Genomic DNA, 6,301 nt, shown 5'->3' with positions numbered 1-6,301 from the left:
ATTATTCTACTGTCATCATATTCATATATGTAGGACTGGTGACTGTCCTTGTAAAATGCAATATGCGAGGGTTATATAATCCTAATCTGGTTTATGCCGTCCTGTATATTGTATATACAACCAGATTACAACAGTTTAATTACTATACTAGAACAGCCTCAAACGCCGGGAACCAGCGTAGATTTTTAAACCAATTTCTAAATACGCCATTTTGGAATTCATCTGAATTATAACTGTAAACACACGCATTTACAGGGTTTTTTTTAATTCAAAATAGTACGTATACAGGTATGTATATCATGTCTTTCTCTAAAATTTTACACTTATATTAACTCTAATGCTATAAAAAAAAAAAACATTAACGTTCAGTCAACCTAGGCCTAGACCAAGGCCCTCGGCATATTACCTAGTTTAGGCCTAGGCCTAGATGAACAACTTTCGGCTCGATTATGTGTGGGATAAAGCCGGGCCTCTGGCTTAGGGGTGAAGGGCCTAGGTATTTAGAATTGCCAAGAGGCTCCCTACTTTGAGTGTCATAGTGGGCCCCCCCTAATAGTAATTCCCTGGTGTTCTATTACCTCAGTGCAGGCCTATTTGAATTCACTATTTCTACTACACTAGCCTCCTATATATTAGGCTTAAGGCCTACTAGGCCTAGTGTATAATATAGAGCCCTATGTAGACACAGGCCTCTAACCCAGGCATAGCCTAGACTCGATTTTATTACAGAGGTTCTAGGCTAGGCTTCCTCCCCCCCCCCCCCCACCCTCTCCCTTCCTAGTCCAAGACTGGCTTAAATACTACATTATTTACTAGATTTACTGCTCCAGTGCAGCTAACTGGTTATTGGTATTAAAGTTGAAAACTAGCCTTGGCAAAGGAATAAAAAGAAAGGTCCAGGGAGGAAATTTTACAGATTGACCACCTAAGCCCCACCATAGTAACTTTGAAAATATTGATAATTTATTAATAAATTTTAATCATACAGGTATGAATGTGTCATCTGCTCTTATATTTTTTTTCTTTTAGGCCTATAACATTTTTAATAGTACAGTATTTAGATATTTACATTGATAATAATAATAATAATAATAATAATAATAATAATAATTATAATAAGTATTATTATTATTAATCATATTTTTAAAAAAAACTGTAAATCAGATATTGATCATTTTAGGAATGTTGCTTGTTTGCTTGCTCACTCCCTAAAGTTTACAAAACTTTAAAAAATGGAGAAAAAATGGACAATTATACGAATATAAAAGAATACAATAGTGATAATGATAATAATAATAATAATAATAATAATAAAAGTATTATTATTATTATTATTAATAATAATAATAATAATAATAATAATAATAATCCATCCATTCGTCAATCCATTTAATCACTCATTTTCTCACTCATTTACACTCACTCATTTGTTTACTCATTCATTCATTCATTATTTCATTCATTCATTTATTCAACCACTCATTCAATCACTAATTCATTTATCCATTCATTTATTCATGCATTCATTCATTTAATCATTCATTCATTCATGCATTTATTCATTCACCCACTCACTCAATCACTTATTCATTCATCCATTCATTTATTCATGCATAAATTCATTTATTTATTCACTCACTTATTAATTAATTAATATATTTATTAATTCATTCATTCATTTTTTCATTCATTCATTTTCATTTATTCATTTGATTTTATTTATTCATTTATTCATTCATTTTCAATCATTAATTTTTATTCATTTATTCATTCATATTTTCATTCATTTTATTAATTATGGTTATAAAACACATGTGTATTTTTTGATTGGAACTAATAATAATAATTTTTTTGGAACAGTGGCGGAGTTAGTGCCCAACTAAAGTTTTCAAAATAAAAAAAAGAGGAAAAAAAAATTATACAAGGATAAAAGGATACAATAATAATAATAATAATAATAATAATAATAATAATAATAATAATAATAATAATAATAATAATAGTAATATTCCATCCATTCGTCCATCCATTTACTCACTCATTCTCTACTCATTTATTCTCACTAATTTTTTCACTCATTCATTCATTATTTAATTCATTCATTTATTCACCCACTCACTCAATCACATATTCATTCATCTATTCATTTATTCATTTATTAATGCATTCATTCATTCATTCATTCATTTTCATTTATTTATTCGATTTTATTTATGCATTTATTTTTAATCATTAATTTTTATTCATTCATTTATTCATTAATATTTTCAATCATTCATTTTCATTTATTTTGTTCATAGATTATTCTATGCATTAATTATGGTTGTAAAACACATGTGTGTTTTTTTATTAAAACCTAAAAAAATTAATTTTTTGAAACAGTGGTGGATTTAAGGGCAAGCCAAGCTGGTCTGGTCTCCACCTAAAGTTTTTAAAATAACAAAAAATTAGGGAAAAAATGAAAATTAGAAGGATACAATTTTGACAATAATAATAATTATATTAGTAATAATAAAACTATTAATAATAATAATAATAATAATAATAATAAAAATAATAATAATAATAATAATAATAATAATAATAATAATAATAATAATAAAATATATTTAAATATATTTTGAAAGTGTTGAGAATGCCATTTCCAATCATCTAGAGCTACAATAATCATAAATTTTCTCGTCTCAGCCAAAACCGTGGTGGGGCTGATGTGTACAGACACACAACCTGTGGATTGGTCCCTCCCTGGGCCCCCTCTATTTCAAATTTCTGGATCCGCTACTGAGTGGGTATGTAAGTTGTGCCTAGGCATGGCACTGCTAAGGTAGCATCTGATCTAACAAGGATTATTGATACTATATATTAATTTTTAAAAAATCACCTCCCAACATAGTAGTAATTTCAAAGTGGTGATGCTAAGCAAGTATTTTTTTTTTATTTGGCCTAATTTAATTTAAGGTTTTTTCTCCAATATTTTAACAAAGATGGTATATATATTATTATGCAGTAACCTTGGCCTTATGATGTTTTTGCGCACATAGGCCTACCTCTCTACCAGCAATTTTCTACACAGACTACTTCTCAATGGAATCCTGCAAATTAAATACTGATCACGCCAATTTCATCCTCAATGTCCAGTATTTATACAGCACTTTGTTTCAAAGTACTTCACATTTTGCCAATTCATTTAAATACAAATTCAATTCAAAAAATACTTTATTATCCAAAGGGATATTCATTTGGCCATGGTATAATATATCAAACAATGTACAATGAATAAAATACATATAAAAATAGTTTAAACATAAAAAATCATTTTTAAATCAGGGATTTAAACAATAAGTGTTAGGTTTGTTTTCTTTTATTAAATTATTTTAAAAAAATGTAACACAAAAATTTGTGAAAAAAAATTATTTAAAATCCTCAAACACTACGGACTATATTATTTTTATATCATTCTTTATTTATTATTTTATTATTATTTGTTTATTTTGTTATTATTGCAGATTACATACATTTACGTAATGTGTTTTTTACTAAATTAGGACTACCGTATCTCTAACAGACTTCACTTGAACTATCTAGAAAAATAGTCAATGATAAAGTAGCTAGTGAGTTCTAAAAACACACATGTCTGTACACAAAATAATAAGATACCCAATGAAATTACAAATAGCTTTGTTATAATAATCTTATTTTAGGACTCACATTATCATTAAAATGTGTTTTATTGAAATGTTTTAGACAATTTATTAGGTCAATATGTAATACAATGGTCTCATTGCTGCCCCTAATGTCAATCCTTCACTTTATTAAATGTGTATTTACATCTCAGAAAAACATAGTTTTTCATTTTTTGCCTAAGTTCTATTAATTTTTACGGATTATTATTTAACTTCAATTTAATTATTGTTGATCTCATTTTGTCTATCCCTCAGATGAATTTTGTTGATTGTTCTAGCTATATAAACTATGCAGGGATATTAGTGTGGCCAATATTTTGTTGATGAGTTTGGGCTTAGGGGAAGTTTTAAAGGGGTCTATTACTTTCATTATTCTTGTGAAAGAATTCAATAATTGAAATGTGACTAAATCTCACTTCTTTTACTCTACAGAAAATATTGTATGCAAGCAGTTAAACTGGGAGCAATTTTATGCTTAACAGAACATGCATAAGGTAGGTTCACTGTTTACAGTACTGTATATAAATGGTTGAATATCAGATTAATTAAGTATTATGCCCACTGTACAGTTATTTTAATCACTGTATTAAGTTTGTGAATACACATAAAAGAGAATTGTGTAGCCTATTGCACAATTCAAAGTCTATATAATAGTAAAAATTATAGGTAATCCAAAAAACTAAATAATAATTCATACATCTCAGAACTTTTACTGCTCCATCTAGAAACCTACAGAATTTTAGTTGAAGAATATAATTTCCCCTTGTCATACAATACACATAAGACCATGATTAATGCACAAACTCCGCCACTTTCAAGAAGTATTAGTAGTGCAACTTATTAATAAATAGAGCCATATAAACAGTTTTGACTATCATTAATACAGAAGTATAAAATGGTTAAGTTTTTGAGGGGAAAATTATCTTTAATTTACAGTGACAATGTTTCTCCTCAAGAAAGTCACTGACATTTTGTTAAAATGTATCTAAAGCTGTAATACGTTTTTCTTTCTTTCAGCCTACAGTTTTGAATCCAAGATTTACCCTGTCAGATGGATTTAATGTTTGACCTCAGCGGTAGATTGTTTAATTTAATTTCTATGCAGAGAGAATCAATATACATTTCAATAACAGGCTGTGAAGAGAAGTCTGAAAAATTACTCTGGAAATCTGTTCTGTTGGACACCACAAACAATTATCTAATCATTATGTATGCAATTCATTATATACAATGTCCAGTCAAGAAAATCTAAGCAATGTTATATTGATGATCATGGATTAATAATTTGTACAAAGGAAGATTATACTGTAGGTCTAGTAAAAGGGATATGTGTCATTCACTGAACATACAAAGTATTTTAGATTCATATTCCTTGAGGAAAGATAAAATTTGATTATTGGATGTAGTTACAACTTGTTATTTTAGAAATTTTAAAAATTCAGAATTACAGTTTTTTTGTGAATTATGATGAGAGGCATTGGCTCCTGAGAGAATAGTAAAATTTGCTTATAAGCTGCCAATTTTTTGGTATTTTATGTATAATACTGCATTGTACATTTGGACAAAAAACTAAGTATTTTAAATATTTAACCCTACATTGTCATTGTTTATTTAAAACATCATTCTGCATGTTCATTAAATATAAGACATTATGGTTTTATTCAATGGAATAATCATCTCTTATCATCATCATTAAGGCTATTTCAACAACTTTTCTGCCTCTCAGTGGTACCATTGACTAATTTTTGTAATATGTTTAAAATTAAATCCTCAATGTTTGATGCTTAATTTAAGGAACCATTGGGGGGAAAATGTGTTTGAACTATATGAAAACAATTACTTAATTTCAACAAATATTATTGGGCTCAATTTCTTTGGTTATAATTTTTATTGTAAAAAAAATTAATTTATATTTAACTAAAACCTGTTGTAATATAATAGTGAACTTATATTTATTCCACGATCGACTGTATTCCACGATCGACTGTATTCATAGAAATTATGTGTAAGGGTTTAAAATATATTTTATAAACCTTCTTTATAATATTTTTACTTTCATTTTTTGACATTCATGTGTATCTATATGTTACTATGCACAAATGATTATGACTATAATGTTGATTATTTATTTTCATCAAATAAGTTTTGGACAGATTCCTTTAGTTATAATTTTTACTGTAAAAAAATTATATTATATTTAACTAAAAACTAATGAATATAGTGAAATTAATTTTTTCCACGTTCGACTGTATTCATAGAAATTATGTGTGTAAGGGTTTCAAATATATTTGTAGAAACCTTCTTTATAACATTTTTACTTTAATTATTTGACATTCACCTGTATAATACTATGCACATATAATTGTGACTTTAAAGTTAATAAATTTGAAACAATGTTCTAGATAAATTCATTGTTTGTCATTTTATAATTATAGTTAAAGTATCTATATACATGCATATATATATATATATACATACATATGTATATAAATATATATACATATATATTTTAAATAAATTGAGGCAAAGCAACCATCTCGTCTGTTTTTTTTTTATTGAATATACATATATATATACACACACACACACACATATATATATATATATATATATATACA

General features: G+C 27.1%; 2 long non-coding RNA genes across 2 annotated transcripts in view; one reads left to right on the top strand and one right to left on the bottom strand.

Annotated features, from left to right (window-relative positions):
• LOC117122958 overlaps window positions 1–6,301 on the bottom strand; it is a 15,935-nt gene that overhangs the window by 2,085 nt on the left and 7,549 nt on the right. The window lies entirely within an intron of this gene.
• LOC117122959 lies at window positions 57–4,918 on the top strand. Its single transcript, XR_004447780.1, has 3 exons — window positions 57–288; window positions 4,116–4,177; window positions 4,701–4,918. It is a non-coding gene; the product is annotated as an uncharacterized LOC117122959 (long non-coding RNA).

This window comes from Anneissia japonica, unplaced genomic scaffold, assembly GCF_011630105.1.
Source record: "Anneissia japonica isolate Jap-2015-1 unplaced genomic scaffold, ASM1163010v1 scaffold674_len412849_cov176, whole genome shotgun sequence".
NCBI classification, from domain to species: domain Eukaryota; kingdom Metazoa; phylum Echinodermata; class Crinoidea; order Comatulida; family Comatulidae; genus Anneissia; species Anneissia japonica.
This window is presented reverse-complemented; position numbering and strand designations above follow the sequence as displayed.